General features: G+C 35.9%; 1 long non-coding RNA gene across 1 annotated transcript; it reads left to right on the plus strand.

Moving 5' to 3' along the window:
• Positions 1–15,669: 15,669 nt before the first annotated feature.
• On the plus strand, positions 15,670–17,657 carry LOC147298687 (uncharacterized). Its single transcript, XR_015120157.1, has 4 exons — positions 15,670–15,953; positions 16,061–16,136; positions 16,970–17,083; positions 17,168–17,657. It is a non-coding gene; the product is annotated as an uncharacterized LOC147298687 (long non-coding RNA).
• Positions 17,658–18,796: the final 1,139 nt, after the last annotated feature.

Below are 18,796 nucleotides of genomic sequence, written 5' to 3' on the forward strand. Positions count from 1 at the left end.
CTGGCGCATCATCAAGTGCTTCGGTCAATCCATGATGTTCTTCAATTGGAGTAGCCTCAGGTTTGCAGGCTAGCATCCATGTCTCATTTAGGAGATCAAGTACATACTTTCTTTGAGAGACAAAGATTCCCTATTTAGAGCGGGCCACCTCAATTCCAAGAAAATATTTCAAGGAACCCAAGTCTTTAATTTCAAATTTCTTGGCCAAATACAACTTGAGTTTCTTTATCTCCTCAATATCATCTCCTGTAACTATAATATCATCCACATAGACAATAAAAATTGCAAGTTTACCTTGCTTTGAATGTCGGAGGAACAAAGTGTGATCAGCATGACTCAGATGATACCCATACTTCTTCATAGTTTGAGAGAATCTGCCAAACCACGCTCTAGGAGATTGTTTAAGGCCATATAGAGACTTATTTAACCTGCAGACCTTCCCTTTAGTAGCATTAATACCTGGTGGGATATCCATAAACACTTCCTCCTTTAGATCTCCATGGAGGAAGACATTTTTTACATCAAATTGATGAAGAGGCCACTCCAAGTTAGCTGCCATAGACAAGAGAACCCGTATAGTGTTCATCTTTGCAACTGGAGCAAATGTCTCCTGATAGTCAATTCCATATGTCTGCGTGTAGCCTTTAGTCACCAATCTCGCCTTATACCTGTCAATTGTGCCATCAGGCTTGTGTTTTAAGGTAAACACCCATTTGCAGCCAACAATCCTTTTTCCTTTTGGTAACTCCACTAGTTCCAAAGTAGAATTTTTACGAAGAGCTTTTAATTCCTCATCCATTGCCTCTCTCCATTTTGGATTGTCAAGTGCATCCTGCAATTTTGTAGGTACAGATACAAAAGACAACTGATAGTCAAAAGCTTTAAATGATGGTGAGAGACGATGAAAGGACATGAAATTGGAAATAGGATGTTTATACTTAGATTGACAACTACGAGTAGGTTTCCTCAAGGCAATTGGCAAATCTAAGTCTTCAACAATATCATGAAGTGAAGAATCAAATTCTAGACAAGTATTATCAACAAAAGAAGAAATTGGATCAAAGCATTGTACCTCAGGATTACCTGTTACAGGGGCAGTAGATTGATTGCTTGGCTTGAGATGTGCCTTTTTTCTCCTTTGATATACCAATCTGCAAGGGGATAAACGATGACTAACTGGAGAACAAGTCAAGGATGTTTCACTCTCTTCATTGTTTGTATTTTCTTTTCCACCATTTTTACTTGTTTCATTTTTTTCAATGTCAAACACCAGCACATGCACTATCCCAAGATAAAGCTTCACCACTTGTCTCCCCCTGAAGCGAAGGCTCATGGACAGAAGGAGAAAAATAAGCTTGGTTCTCATGAAAGGTAACATCCATAGAGACAAAGGTTTTGCGAGAAGGGGGGTGATAACATTTGTAACGCTTCTGAGTAGCAGAATACCCAAGGAAGACACATTTCAGAGCTCGGGGGTCCAGCTTACCTTTGTTGGGACGATGAATATGAACAAAGCTAACACATCCAAAAACTCGAGGGGAGAGGTTGTTAAGAGAAGATGGGGAGCATGAGGCAGCAAAAACCATAAGAGGGGATTGGAATTGCAAGACGCGAGAAGGCAGCCTATTAATTAAAAAGGCTGCTGTAAGAACAGCCTCCCCCCAATAAGTAGTTGGTACTTGCATGGAAATAAGCAGAGCGCGGGCCACTTCAAGAAGATGGCCATTTTTACGTTTGGCAACTCCATTTTGCAGAGGGGTATGACTGCAAGAAGTTTGATAGATAATGCCATATTCAGAAAAATAAGAATGGAGACCGGAATTGATGTTCTCACCCCCGTTAATTATCTAAGTGGAAGATTTTGATTTTGGAGTCATATTGAGTTTGAACCATTTGATGAAAAGATTGAAAGATCGAAAAGACATCATTTTTGTTTTTCATCAGATAAACCCAAGTAACTCGAGAGTAGTCATCAATAAACGTAACAAACCATTGTGAAGCTAACATATTAGGTACACGAAAAGGTCTCCAAACATCACTATGAACAATAGAAAAAGGCATGACACTCTTATTAATACTTGAAGGAAAAGAAACACGATGATATTTAGCTAGTTCACAAGTCTCGCAATGAAAAGTAGAAACATTAATTCCTGAAAATAAAGAGGGAAACAATTTTTTTAAGTAGAGAAACGATGGATGCCCTAAACGTTTGTGCCATAACCAAATATCATGAGACGATCCAGAGGTAGACTGAACAGAATAAACAGAAGACGAGCCAGGTAGTACATCTAAGAGATAAAGGCCTCCTCTCTCACTACCACGACCAATCATCGACCCCGTTCGAAGATCCTGAAATACACAATGGGTGTCAAAAAAAGTGACAGAACAATGTAATGCTTTAGTAAGTTGGCTAATAGACAGTAAGTTATTGGATAATCGAGGGACATGGAGAACATTAGAAAGTGGCAAGCAACCAAAAGGGGAAACTGAGCCTTTTCCAACAACAGAAGTTGGAGAACCATCAGCGGCGGAAATTCTAACATAACTGCAGGTATTAGATGCCTTCAACCTTTTGACCGTTAGATGAGATATATTTGATCTAACGGTTGAGAAAAAAAATAAAGGCTGAATCGGTAGCCCATTATGAGAGAGAAAGACGTAACTGAACAAAACAAAAGAAATCCTTCTGAGTCGTAAACAAAAAACGCAAATCTCATCTGCTTCTTTACCCTCTCTCTCCCGCACCCTTTCTCCGATCAAAACCCAGCCGTCCGGCGGCAACGTTGACAAAATCGGCCCCAAATATTCGTCTACCACTTACCATGTCGAAATCGATGAACCGATTGAACTTCGTGACGGCCATCCGCCTTCTCCGGCGGAGTTGCGACACCGACCACCCAAGACATCGTCCTCTCGACACACTGATCGTCTGGGTGTCCTCCTTTAGACCTAAAATTCAATCATGAAGGAGAATCAAAGGAGAACAGATCCAACCCCTTCGCCGGCGATCTGAGTTTTCTAGCGGCTTCGAGGTCTCTCTCGGGGATCAGGTATCAGGTCATGGTCGCTACCGGATCATTACAGAGGTATAATTGCGTCCTCATAGAGAGATTGTGAATCTTGTCAATTACCTTGCAATGGCTTTCTGAAATTTGTGTATTTAAATTCTCTTACTTGTATGGATTTCAGAGGAATTGGTTTTTCTTGCTATGCCAGAAAATGTAATTGGTTTTTTCCCCGATTTGGGTTTTCACATATAGCAATGTTCTATCTCAATATCATATTCTCTTTTGTCCAGGGATCTTTTGGTTTCATGTAGGAAGGTAATAGGGCAGAAGCCACTAAGGATTATATTTTACAGGTACATGTTTGTATTCCTAGGTCAGTCTGTGCAACAAAATTTAACATTGGCACTGCATGTTTGTAAAAAATACTTGGGTTACCCTTCAACTAGGTTGCTCTGTTCTTATTTGAATGGCAAATATTTCTGATCAGGGATGGCGTAAGTGAAGGGCAATTTTATGAAGCCTTACTGTATGCGTTTTATGCAATCCGAATTGTGATAATTGATTCATTTTGCTTCATTATCACTAGTATCAGAATGTTGGAGATAAAAAACGGAAATTTTTGTTGCGAGGAGCATCTAGATGTCTTAACACAATCATGACTCCATTATCAAATCAACTACATGTCTTAAAGCAATCTTGGGAATCCATTATCAGTTTACCCCTCCCCTCTAGAAAATAGTTATTAAAGAAAGAAAAACAAGGATTCAACAATTCAACTAGAAGAATATAGTCTGAACTTTTCTTAAAGAAGAAAGTACCCTTCATTGTTAATTTACTTGGCATAGAAGCCTACAGGTCATTCTAATTTACTTTCAATATACTTTTAGTTTCTCTCATTGTAGTTTTCTGTTATTTTTTAGTGTTTGTAAGAAGTGGGTATTGGTTGTTTAATTCTTGATTCCTCACCCAGAGGTAATGTTGCTTTTTTCTTTTATTTATTTATAATTTTTGTATGAGTGTTTTATATGTTGAGGAGGAGCAGGTGTATTCTTTATTTTCTGTCATGTTCAAACAATGGATACTGCAGGCAGAAATTTATAGCTATCCATATGTTGTGCAATTACATTCATTCATGATGCAGTAAGCCTTTAGTTGTTCTTTTGATGATCCACCTTTTTTTCTTTTGGATGTGAATGTATATTCAACGTAAAGGTGTTGTGGCTAGAGGATTATAGCTTAGTATATCTCACTTTTTGTTTTTGTTTTTTTTTTTTTTTTGTCAATAATTTTTTGAAACTTAGCATGACTTCAATTTTGTACAAGTTATGGAAAAAAGAAACAGGGATACTAATGGTGAAAATGAATGTTTTTTATATTTTCTCTCAAAGGTGAAACTATGGGCTGCTCTCGAGCTATAAGGTATTTTTGAGATATTATAATATTATAACATTTTACCTTTTCATCCATTACAATATTTGTCCGCGGCATCAAATATTTTTTGTTTGCCTTTTCTTTGCGTTTGCTTGCTTGCCTTCTGTTTTTCTTCCTGGGTTTGGTTTGCTTGGTCGTCTGCATTGACCTGCAAGGTTGTCGAGCCTGTGAGTTTGTTTTGGGGGTGGCATTGTTATCAAATTCCCTCCACTTAATGCATGTGAATTTAAGCTTGCTAATTTTTTCCCTTTATGTTGGCAAACATGGCAGTCTTTGATTTTCGTTATGGACTTGATTTCATTTGGTTTGCAACCCTTGAAAGGTTGGTTATGTCTAAGGCTGGTCTTGAAAGTAGGCAAATGAATGAGATAACTATATATCTCAGGCCGTCGAATATTTAGGACCCCAAAATTTTATAAATCCATTGTATATTATGTCTGCTTTTGGCAAGTTTCTACCTAAACAAATGTTAATAAACACATAAACATGTTGTGAAATCATTTATTTTATCTTCAGGTTTCTTAAATAGTTGATGACATGCCCAAGAATAAGATGGTTTAATGGTGAATATTGACTATGTATAGATATAGCTACTTACCTGGCTACAGACGTCGCTTAATTGATTTTGAAAGCTAATTCATGAGGTTTCTCAATTCAATTGTCCAACGTAAAATGGACATGCAGTCATTTGGGCCACGACTTTAAGTCTCTTAAAATAGAGATTAGGCTTTCTGGTTTTCTTTTTTCCGTTGGTGAGGGGTGCTGTGGAAAAGTGGTTCCACTTTTTTGCCTTATATAGATTATGATTTTAGTAGGTATCGATTCATGATTAAAACACTCTGATTAATCAAACACTTTGATTAAAATATTATGATCATTTTGAATTAGTAGATTATACTTCTGTATTGCTCAGTAAGTTAGAGGTTCTTCCTTTGTTCTCAAAATTTGCATTTAAATACATTTTTACAAATCAGTTAATTTGTACTACTGTGCAAAATTGCTTTTGACTGTTGATCTTTATGCTTAATATATTAATTAGTATAAGTTACCAATTATCATAACATTTTAACTTGCAAATGCAAATAAAAAACATTTAAAAAAAAGGTACAATTAGGATTGGTTTGGCTGATTGGAACCTCAATTGCATCCAGCTTTAGTATGCCCCAAATTTCATACACTTGCTCCACATTTTATACACTAGCTGCACATTTGCACATTTTATAGGCTTGATACAGATTATTATGCATTGGTTGAAAATTTGTTTTTTTTTTTTTTAGACTTTCTTTCCTTGCATTGGTATCAAATTCTGAAATGAAGTTCATTCTTATCTTACAGCTGCTTTAAATTGGTTAGAAATCTCATGTCCCCTTAAATGAAGTTCATTCTTATTTTTCAAATTTGCAGCCAAGCACAAAAAAAGCCCCTCACAGAAGGCAGCCAGCAAGAACAACAGCCCCCCTGTCCCACAAAGCAATGAAGAGACGAATACCCCAGCACGAGAGATTTAAAGCCCTCAAACATACTTCTTGGGGATGACATGAGGGCGAAGGTTGTTGACTTTGGTTTGGTTAATACATAAAGGGGTATTATTGCAGCTGGCATCAAAATACAAGCATGTGTATTGGCAAACTCTGTATTGGCACTTTTTGGTACTTGATGTGTAAATGTGGATATGTTGTCAAAATATGTAGACACTTTGGTAAATATTATGTTTGGATACACACGGATGTTTTCTTCAGTGATATGCCCTTATTAGCATATTGTGATACATGAACATTTGGAGTAAATATTATTGCAATGTCAATCTATTCCAGCCCGATGTGCAATTGCTGTATCAAATTGGCAGTTTGACACCCCTGTTTGACAATCACATTTAGACATGCAATCAATTTATATTTTAAAACTTTTAGAATACATATGTTGTGGTTTACAAAAACATAAGATGTTTTCTTGTCAATCTAAAAGGATCTTTGAGTACCGATATTGACCTCTAATATATTGTCTTAGTTAATTTTGATCAATATACTTGATATAGTATATAGTGGGATGACCGGAAGTGCTTTGGCCATTTATTGGACGCTTCCAAAAGAAATTACCAGTTTTCACCCTACAAAGTTGAAGTGGAAATCAAAAGTACCATTCCCTGCCCAAAAACTTAAAATTGAAACCAAATTTGCTTCCCCTCCCAAAAAATGTGATTTTATGAAACTAAAATTCATTCCCCGCCCAAAATATTGAAATTGAAACCAAAATTTCTTCCCCGCCCAAAATTATTAAAATTAACCCACCCAAGTTGAGAAAAAAAAAAACACACTGTTATTATGTCATTTATTTTTACTTAGCATGTATAGCCTTCGCAATCAGCCTTTAATTTATGAATCATCACCTAGTTGTTGAAGTTAATGTCTAAGTTGATTTATGCATAACACAAAAGTTCTGAAAAATGTGGCTCAAGTCAACATTTTCAGAAAATTCTACCTACTTCTGCTCAAAGGCAAAACTTTTGGACGTAGGAGGACAATCGATCTATATGCATCCCGAAAATTATGACAATTAACTGTTTGAGACGTTACTTTTTCATGTGCTTGGAATGAGTAGATTAACTGGGGGTTCTAATCATTATTTCAGAAATTGAGGATTAAAATTAATAAGTTCATGTTCGTTAGTAAATATTCAGGCACTCCAATTTAAACTAGCATAGGATAATTGGGTATGTTAGACTAGACAAATACATTCCTTTTGTGAAAGATGCTGAAAAAATACTGCAATGGGCAGGGGCTTGCCTCTATAATAATATATCTTCATGTTAAAATTGTGTGAAGAAGCAACCTTGCCTCCAGACCTATTGCAGAGGCAGAGTATCTTGCCATTGTGTGGTCTGCAACGTCTCAGCAATCAACACATGAAGATTGACTAGTATTTCATACCAAGTGTGTTCAAGCTAGTTGCTGATATTTTCCAAACCACTTCCAATGGTCCCATTATGTTCTCCAAGGATCAAAATTGGTCTCTGAAACTCTCCGTGCTTTTGGAACATGTATTTGAACAAATATTGATTAGTTAAATGAATGGATGAAATTTTTTATGAATGGATGGATTTTTGTTGAATGGATGGATTTTTATGAGAGAATGGAATATAAATAACATTTATAACATCCAAATCCCATTAAAAATTGACATGTATAATCTTGTTTATTTATATCAGTTTCAGGAGGTTTTATACATCGAAAAAACTTGATTACGATTTCCAATCTTGTTTTGGATATCAGTTGGGCTGAAAAAACAAATGGCATTTGCTTTGTTCTTTTGACAATTCATCCATTGCGTTTGATCTGATGAAATGATTTTAAACGATTCGACAGGGACTGCTCAGGATCCCAATTATAACAGCATTATTCAATGATTAAAAAACAGAAAAAGATTTTGGTTAATACATAAAGGGGCAGCAAAATACAAGCATGTGTATTGGCAAAATATGTATTGGCACTTTTGGGTACTTGATATTCAACAAATTTTACCCAACTCAAGAATGCCTAAACATTTTGATACAATATTGATTAAAAATGTAAAACACATGTAAATGTGTAATGTATATAGTTTTAGACTTTTAGTATAAGGTTTTTAATTAAACTTGTTAATACTTAATACCTTAAAAAATTTGATCTAAAAAAAACCCCCTACAAAATTTAAAATTCAAAAAACTAAAACTGAAAATCACTAAAACAAAAAAATTAAAACACAAAATATTGAAATTGAAACCAAAAAAATTCCATCCTCGCCCAAAATATAAAATTAACCCACCCAAGTTGAAAAAAAAATGAACCTCTGGCGCGTCTCCAGACTTGTAAAATAGTGTAATTTTGAATTGCATGTCAAAACCTGATTGTTAAACAGGAGCTTGTATTTAGCACTCTGAGAATGCAATTGCCCTTTCGTGTATACACAGTTGCAGTGCGAAACCTTTTTTTGGCCCAGTGATGAAGTTACCATTTTCTTGAGATTTGGTTCAAGAAAATGGTAACTTGGATTAAGAAAATGGTAACTTACAATTCATTGAGAAAAAGTTACCATTTCTTGAGGAAAAAAATCAAGAAAATGGTAAGTTTGGTCACGCTGGGGCTGGATTACCACTTTTTTGAATGAAGTTACCATTTTCTTGATCAATTGATCAAGAAAGTGGTAACGTGTTTTGCTTCACTGATTCCGTTACCATTTTCTTGATATTTGGTTCAAGAAAATGGTAACTTTGATCAAGAATGTGGTAACTTACCATTTCTTAAGAAAATGTTACCATTTCTTGAGGAAAAAAATCAAGAGAATTGTAACTTTGGTCAAGATTGGCCTTAGTTACCACATTCTTGAACTAAGTTACCATTTTCTTGATCGAACGATCAAGAAAGTGGTAACATGTTTTGCTTGGCTGATTTGGTTACCATTTTCTTGATGTTTGGTTCAAGAAAATGGTAACTTGGATCAACAAAATGGTAACTTACCATTTCTTGAGAAAAAATTACCATTTCTTGAGGAAAAAAATCAAGAAAATGGTAACTTTGTTCAAGGTTGGGATTGGTTACCACATTCTTGAACCAAGTTACCATTTTCTTGATCGAACGATCAAGAAAGTGGTAACGTTTTTTGCTTGGCTGATTTGGTTACCATTTTCTTGAGGATTGGTTCAAGAAAATGGTAACTTGAATCAAGAAAATGGTAACTTACCATTTCTTGAGAAAAAGTTACCATTTTTTGAGGAAAAAAATCAAGAAAGTGGTAACTTTGGTCAAGATTGGGCTTCGTTACCACATTCTTGAACCAAGTTACCATTTTCTTGATCGAACGATCAAGAAAGTGGTAACGTTTTTTGCTTGGCTGATTTGGTTACCATTTTCTTGAGGATTGGTTCAAGAAAATGGTAACTTGAATCAAGAAAATGGTAACTTACCATTTCTTGAGAAAAAGTTACCATTTCTTGAGGAAAAAAATCAAGAAAATTGTAACTTTGATCAAGGTTGAGATTGGTTACCACATTCTTGAACTAAGTTACAATTTTCTTGATCGAATGATCAAGAAAGTGGTAACGTTTTTTGCTTGGCTGATTTGGTTACCATTTTCTTGAGGATTAGTTCAAGAAAATGGTAACTTGGATAAAGAAAATGGTAACTTACCATTTCTTGATCTAAAGTTACCATTTCTTGAGGAAAAAAATCAAGAAAATGGTAAGTTTGGTCAAGCTTAGGCTGAGTTACCACTTTCTTGAACCAAGTTACCATTTTCTTGATCGATTGATCAAGAAAGTAGTAACGTGTTATGCTTGGCTGATTTGGTTACCATTTTCTTGATGTTTGGTTTAAGAAAATGGTAACTTTGATCAAGAATGTGGTAACTTACCATTTCTTGAGAAAATGTTACCATTTCTTGAGGAAAAAAATCAAGAAAATTGTAAATTTGGTCAAGATTGGCCTTTGTTACCACATTCTTGAACCAAGTTACTATTTTCTTGATCGAACGATCAAGAATTTGGTAACATGTTTTGCTTGGCTGATTTGGTTACCATTTTCTTGAGGATTGGTTCAAGAAAATGGTAACTTGAATCAAGAAAATGGTAACTTACCATTTCTTGAGAAAAAGTTACCATTTTTTGAGGAAAAAAATCAAGAAAGTGGTAACTTTGGTCAAGATATAATTTTGTGATTGCATGTTCAAACATGATTGGCAAACAGGAGCTAGTTTTTAATACTCCGAGAATGCAATTGCCTTTTCATCTATATACAGTTGCATGCGTAGGTGGTTACCACATTCTTGATGTGAATTTACCATTTTCTTGAATTTAAGATCAAGAAAGTGGTAACTTGGATTTTAGGCAGTTTTGTGAAGTTACAAGTTTTTTGATGCATCCCTCAAGAAAGTGGTAACTCTTAGTCAAGATTTGGTAACTTACCAAATCTTGACTGAGTTACCACATTCTTGGGGGATGCATCAAAAAAATGGTAACTTCACAAATCACACAGAATTCCTGGCCATTTCACTCTCCATTCAAAATAAATAACGTAGCCTCACCCAGACCCTCTCGCGCCGCCCTCGCCCTCTCAGTCTCTCACTTTCTCACTGAATCCTCGCCCTCTCAGTCTCTCACTCTCTCCATGAATCCTCGCCCTCTCGCCACCCTCGATCTCGCCATCCTCTCACCGAAAACTCAGAAACCCATCCCAGAAAGATCAGACACTCTCTCACCGTCCTGGCACTGTCGTTCAATCCCACCCATCATACCAGAAAACTCAGACCCTCTCTCACTGAGTTTCGAAACCTAGAAACCCAGAAAACTCACACTCTCTCTCTCACCGATTTCGATCTCTCAGAAACTATAAAACTCCGACTCTGTCTCTCTCACCCAGGTTAGGGCTTCGATTTGTTTACATTTGATTTTGTAGATTTATTCATATGTCAAACTCTCTATCTCTTTCATGAATTTAATATTTGGATTTTGAACTAATTTATCACTTGCAGCAATTTAATTAATCTGAAGCCAAGACACCTTGAATGACAAATATTTCTGCGCAGGGATGACCTGTGTTTATGCAGGTTGAATTATGTGAGTTGTCAACTTCAATCCCAAATCCCTTTTATCCCTGTGCACCACTGACATCTGGGAAGCAGAGTATGAAAACAAATTGGCACTGCTAAATCAAAAGGAGAATCGGTATATTCATTTTTCTAAGGTTCTCCTCTGTGTGTTTGTTTTTGTTAGGAATAAGTTTGACTATGACTATGCACAGGGGACAATTACATGCATTAGTTTTATTAAAGAGTGGACAGTTTAGGAATATATGAAGGATTATCACAGTGCACACCTTTATTTCTTGATTCTGAATATCATCTTTTCTTTGACCTCTGATATATGAAGGATTACTACCTTTCCAATTAATTGATTGCGTACTATTTTTTCGTGTGGCAATAAGAGTTTTTTCATTTGTAGTGAATAGTTATAGCTTTCCCTTTTTTCTTTTTAATTTGTGCAAGGAAAAAGAAAAGTGGGGTTTGTTTTTATGCTCTTTTTCTTTTCAAAATCTTGGAAAGGGGGGGGGGGGAGGAGGAGTACGTAAGTGGGGCTGATTTGTTAGGCTATTTTATTTTCCATGAAGGTTTAAAATTAGATATACTTTACGATGATGAGGTTCCGTTGAAATTATTCAGAAACTTGATCAGGTGGAGAGCAATATTTCTAAATAACTGGAAGGTATGAGATCATGCGTAGGATGGGTTTGTTGAGCACCCTTGTAGGCTGGGTCTACAATTCATATGATGACATCCATAAACTGGAAATGCATGCACTGTTTAGCTTTTCCACTTTTTTTTGGGTGTCAATATTCATTAACTAAAATTTGCACTAGTTGAAAGACAGTATTGCTTTAGGGAGAACAAATTGAAAGTTTTACTTTAACTTAACTTTAAAGCCCATGGTACATTTTGAAGCCATGGTAGACAGTCAAGTGAGATGTATATGTTCTTATTGAAATTATCCTGTTACTATATTGTGTCTACCTAATCTTTTTACGTAAAAAGTAATCTTCTTTTCACTAAATGTTTTTACTTTTATGCATCTCTTAATCAAAATTTGTAATTATCTATTAAATCTTGCAGGTAGCATCCTTCAAGCACACAATTGCTAAGAAAGATGAGAAGATTGAGTGATTGCTGAAGGTCAATAGTAATGTCTATTGATTGACATGACTTTCTCTTCATTATGAAGCCTAGAGTCTCTTTCCTCTTGCAGGTTTTTTTTTTTTTTTGGATTCTCATATCTTTTATCAATGCAATAATTTCTTTGCTCTTGCAGTTGTTAACTTGTTGCAATATATTATGAAACATTTGACTGCTTCATTTACAAACTATGAAATAGGACTGTATTAGATAGCTTCTAGGAAGTGTATGTATGTGCAGTAAAAATATCTTAAATATGTCCTTTTTTTTATTAAATGAAATCATTGTCATTTTCTGGAATTATATGGAAGTTGGACTTTTACCTTGATTATTCTTGTTTCAGAATTTGTACATAGAAAGTTTCACTTCTTGGGATATCTATTCATCTTATTGAAGACACTTTGTCGAATTACATATATATAACCACAACGTTTGTAGTTTTTCAATTGACTAGTGCTTGCATGTTCTGTTTACTTGTTTAATCAGAATGTTGGCAAAGATGGCAGTATTTGATTTTCGTTATGCACTTGATTTCATTTCGTTTGCAACACTTGAAAGGTTGGTTATGTCTAAGACTGGTCTCCAAAGTAGGCAAATGAATGAGATAACTATATATCTCAGGCCGTGTTATATTTAGGACCCTAACATTTTATAAACCCATTGTATATTATGTCTGCTTTTGGCAAGTTTGTACCTAAACAATAATGTTAATAAACACATAAACATGTTGTCAAATCATTTTTTTTATCTTCAGGTTTCTTAAATAGTTGATCACATGCCCAATAATAAGATGGTTTAATGGTTAATATTGTATATGTATACATATAGCTACTTAGCAAGATACAGACGTCGCAAAAATTGACTTTGAAAGCTAATTCATTAGGCTTCTCAATTCAATTGTCCAACGTAAAATGGACATACAGTCATTTCGGCTAGGGCTTTAAGTCTCTTCAAATAGAGAGTACGCTTTCTGGTTTTTCGTTTTGTCTTCGTTCAGGGGTGATGTGGAAAAGTAGTTCGACTTTTTTACCTTGGTATATAGATTATGATTTCAGTAGGTATCGATTCATGATTAAAACACTCTGATTAATTGCACAGTTTGATTAAAATATTCTGATAGTATGAATTAGTAGATCATACTTCTGTATTGCTCAGTAAGTTAGAGGTTCTTCCTTTGTGCTAAAAAATTTGCAGTTGAATACATTGTTACAAATCAGTTAATTTGTACTACTGTGCGAAGTTGCTTTTGACTGCTGATCTTTATGCTTAATCTATTCATTAGTATACGTTACCAATTATAATAACCTTTTAACTTGCAAATTCAAATCAAAAACATTAAAAATAAAAGAAAGGTACAATTAGGATTGGTTTGGCTGCTTGCAACCTCAATTACATAAAGCTTTGGTAGGCTCCTAATTTCATACACTTGATCCAAATTATATACACTAGCTGCACATTGGCACATTTTATAGGCTTCGTACAGGTTATTATGCATTGGTTGAAAATTGGCTTTTTTTTTTTTTTTTAACTTTATTTCCTTGCATTGGTATCAAATTATGAAATGAAGTTCCTTCGTATCTTACAGCTGCTTTAAATTGGTTAGGAATCTCATGTCCCCTTACATGAAGTTCATTCTTATTTTTCGAAATTTGCACCCAGGCATAAAACACGCCCCTCACAGAAGGCAGCCAGCAAGAACCACATCCCCCTGTCCCACAAAGCAATCTTCGACAGGAATACCCCAGCACAAGAGATTTGAAGCCCTCAAACATACTTATTGGGGATGACATGAGGGCGAAGGTTGTTGAAGTTGGTTTGGTTAATACATAAACGGGTATTATTGCAGCTGGCATCAAAATACAAGCATGTGTATTGGCAAACTCTGAATTGGCACTTTTTGGTACTTTCAGGTGTAAATGTGGATATGTTGCAAAAATATGTATTGACACTTTGGTGAATATTATTGGGGATACACGGGGATCTTTTTCTTAAGTGATATGCCCTTATTAGGATAATGTGATACATGAACATATGGAAGAAATATTATTGCTATGCCAATCCATTGCAGCCCGATGTGCAAATGCTATATCAAATTGGCAGTTTGACACTCCTGTTTGACGCTCACATTTGGAAATGCAAGCAATTTATATTTTAAAACTGTTAGAATACATATATTGTGGTTTACAAAACATAATATGTTTTCTTGTCAATCTAAAAGGATTTTGAGTACCGATATTGAACTCTAATATATTGGCTAAGTTAATTTTGATCAATTTACTTGATATAGTATGTAGGGGGATGATCGGAAGTGCTTTGTGCATTTATTGGAGGCTTGAGGTAAATATAACGAATTTTCACCTTACAGACTTGGAATGGAAATCAAATTTAGCATTCCCCGCACAAAAACTAAAAATTGAAACCAAAATTGCTTCCCTTCCCAAAAAATGTGTTTGTATGAAACTAAAATTCAGTCCCCGCCAAAAATATTGAAATTCAAACCAAAATTCCTTCCCCGTCCCAAATTATTAAACTTAACCCACCCAAGATGGGAAAAAAATAACACTATTACCATGTCATTTATTTGTGCTTAGCTTGTATAGCATTGGCAGTCAGACTTTAATTTATGAATTACCACATAGTTGTTGAAGTTAATGTGTAAGTTGATTTATGCATAAGACAAAAGGTCTGAAAAATGTGGCTCAAGCCAACATTTTCAGAAAATTCTACCTACTTTTCTGGGCAAACCCAATTGCTCAAACCCCAATCACCCAGTGGCTAAATCTAGCCAAATCCCAAAGCATATATATATATGTAATAACAAAAATTCATAACCACAAAACATATGTTTTATATAAATTGTAAAACATATCTAAAGCAATAAATGTAATAAAAAAATCGAAAGTGGTAACGTGTTTTGCTTGGCTGATTTGGTTACCATTTTCTTGAGTATTCGTTCAGGAAAATGGTAACTTCGATCAACAAAATAGTAACTTACCATTTCTTGAGATTAAGTTACCAATTCTTTAAAAAAAAATTTAAACAAATGGTAAGTTTGGTGAAGATTAAATTTTGTGATCGCATGTCCAAACCTGATTGCCAAACAGGAGCTCGTATTTAAGGCTTGTAGAATGCAATTGCATGATGGTCGGTACACAGTTGCCTGTGTACGTGGTTACCACATTCTTGATGTGAAGTTACCATTTTCTTCAATATAAGATCAATAAAGTGGTATCCTGGGTTTTAGGCAGTTTTGTGAAGTTACCACTTTTTTGAGGGATCCCTCAAGAAAGTGGTAACTCTTGGTCAAGATTTGGTAAGTTACAAAATATTGCCTGAGGTACCAGTTTCTTGAGAGGTGCATCAAAAAAATGGTAAAACCCAAATCACACAGAATTTCCGCTCAGCTCACTCTCGATTCAAAATAAATAACCTAGCCTCACCCAGACTCTATCTCGCCGCCCTCGCCCTCTGAGGCCCTCACCTTCTGACTGAATCCTCGCCCTCTTGCCACCCTCGATCTCGCCATCCTCTCACCGAAAACTCAGAAACCCATCCCAGAAAGATCAGACTCTCTCTCGCCGTCCTGGCACTGTCGTTCAATCCTCGTTGTCGCCACCCTTTCGCCATCCTCCCACCAAAAACGCAGAAAACTCAGAAACCCATCCTAGCACGTCCATCGCCCATCATCCCAGAAAACTCAGACCCTCTCTCACTGAGTTTCGAAACATAGAAACCCAGAAAACTCACGCTCACTCTCTATCTCACCGAGTTTCGATCTCGCAGAAACCGTAAAACTCAGACGCTGTCTCGCTCACCCAGGTTAGGGCTTCGATTTGTTTACATTTGTTTTTGTAGTTTTATTCATATGTCAAACTCTCCATCTCTTTCATGAACTGAATATTTGGATTTTGAACTAATTCATTCAGGCTCAGAAACAGGCACTTGCAGCAATTTACATTGAAGCCAAGACACGTTCAAGTTTGGTTTCAGAACAGGAGCAAGGTAAGATTTCCATATATCAAATATGCAGATATGCTTATATTTGTTTTTGGGATTTTAAAAACAAATAATAAAAAAATCACTTACACAAGCGTATTAGAAAGCTAGTATTTTCTAAACGAATTTAGTAAACTAAGTTGTGAGATTGGTTGCTTAATGTTATGGATTTCATTTATGGCAGCTTGATACCTGGTTCCTAACTTGTGAGTAATTTAGTAAACTAAACTGTTATTGGTTGCTATACTTGCTTGCTGTGTTATTGGTTAGGAATTTTAAAAATTTATTGTTAATAAAAACAAGTGATGAGAGTTGTAGAGCTGAAGTAGTCCCAACAGGGGCTGCGGCGGCTACCCCTCTTCAATCTAGTACGGAAGTTACTCAAAATAAGCAAAACGTGGGATTTTTTCTCTTTTTGATCATCTCCCTGCCCTTGTACTTGTTTTTGCTGTAAAGGTTGGGTATGTATGTACGTAATTTGTTTGTTTGGAGTTTGTTTTTAATTTTTTTGTGCATGTGGTCGGTTTTTTTTCTACTGTCATACACGCGGATGTCAAGTTATTTAGTCTTGGGAGGACAGATATCCATTTTAGGTTCTCCCATTTCAGGAAGGAGTTTGCAAAATGTTTCGTGAAAACAAAATGAATGGCCATAAAAAGAAAGAAGAAAAAGCTTCTTGAAAAGACTATGATTTTTCATTCAAAAGCATTATTATCTTGCTGCAGTTGAATATTGGAAATTGCGTACATGGTGTGTTATGGATCAAAATTTCACATTGTTAGGTATTTTTCCATAATATGTTTGCAAAGAATAAAGACAATGTGTTTTTGTGCAAGTAGGAACATATGGCCAACGACTTAGGTCCACGGTGCTTAGTTTGCAATGGTTCAATGCAATATATTGCCAATTTTGAAGGTAATCAACGTCCAGCCTGGGGATGCGAAGGGACTAATGTAAGTGAACGTTGTTGTTAAGTTTGCCCAATCCTTAAAGCAACGAAAACATTGAAATGTCATAATGCATGTGTTTTGTATTAGGGTAAGGCTGACTGCCATGGCTGGATATGGGTAGATGAGTACAGTAGCTGTGGATTCACAATTGTTTCGGCATCACAACCACCCAAAGATACCGGAGTGTCAAATGTTGCGGATTCATCACAAGGGTCAGCTGCCCCTGATTTATCTCAACAGTCCAGACCACTGGATTTGGTGGATGAAGAACCTGGGAACGACTATCATTCAGAGTCATCGCCGGACTGCACCCCTGCCAATTGGCGTCCATGGTGGCCATCTGACTCATCGTGGTCACCTGATCCTGATGACATTTACTCCCCGTAATAACGAATGTAATTATAATGTGAAAAACTGGTCGTAACGTCACCAAACTTGGCAGGCTACAATTGGGAGGCTTTTTGCAGTTACTCTTGATTAATTTTGCAGTTTTCATGTAGTGATAATTGCTTCTTCGGTATCTGCTTGGTTATTGTTGTACTAAGACTCAATCTAAGTACTATGGATGAAGTGTATGCTTGGCCATTTTATTTTATGCATTTTGTTCGTTCTGTTGTTTATGGATGTGAGTAATGTGACTGTGTGTATGAATACGTGGCTGCATTGTTTGGTAAATAAATGACGTAGCGGTGTGCATCCTGAAAATTATGACAATTAAGTTATTGAGACGTTAATAAGTTTATGTTCGTTAGTAAATATTCAGGCACTCCAACTTAAACTAGCAGAGGATAATTGGGTATGTTAGACTAGACAAATACATTCATTTAAGAAGAGATGCTGAAAAACATATTGTCATGGGCAGGGGCTTGCCTCCGTAATAATATGCCTTATAGGAACCTCAGTTGTGCACGAGGATGCAGTAGACCTATCATTCAATACCAGGCAGAGTAAATGTGTCCAAGAAGGAGGCAGATTCTTCAACAGATGCTGCCTCCGGCGCGTTTCCAGACTAGTCAAACTCTGTAATTTTAGATTGCATGTCAAAACCGGATTGCCAAACAGGAGCTTGCATTGAGTAGTCTGAGAATGCAATTGCCCTTCCGTCTATACACAGTTGCAGTGCGAAACGTTTTATGGCCCAGTGATTCCGTTACCATTTTCTTGAGATTTGGTTCAAGAAAATGGTAACTTGAATTAAGAATATGGTAACTTGGTATATAACTATAGAAGCAGTTTTGTTCAGAATTTTGGATTGCATGTCCAAACCTGATTGTCAAACAGGAGCGTGTATTTAGAAGTCTAATAATGCAATTGCCTTTTCGTCTACACGCAGTTGCAGTGCGAAACGATTTTTGGCCCAGTGATGAAATTACCATTTTTTTGATGTTGGGTTCAATAAAATGGTAACTTGGATCAAAAAAATGGTAACTTACAAATTTTTGACAAAAAGTTACCATTTCTGGAGAACAAAAATCAAGAAAATAGCAACTTTGGTCAAGGTTGGGCTTGGTTACCACTTTCTTGATCAAAGTTACCATTTTCTTGATCAAACGATCAAGAAAGTGGTAACGTATTTAGCCCCACCGATTTGCTTACCAGTTTCTTGAGGATTAGTTCAAGAAAATGGTAACTTGGGTCAAGAAAATGGTAACTTACCATTTCTTGAGCTAAACTTACCATTTCTTGAGAAAAATAATCAATAAAATGGTAACTTTG

The sequence above is a fragment of the Dryas octopetala genome, chromosome 1 (assembly GCF_963921425.1).
Source record: "Dryas octopetala chromosome 1, drDryOcto1.1, whole genome shotgun sequence".
In the NCBI taxonomy this organism is placed as follows: domain Eukaryota; kingdom Viridiplantae; phylum Streptophyta; class Magnoliopsida; order Rosales; family Rosaceae; genus Dryas; species Dryas octopetala.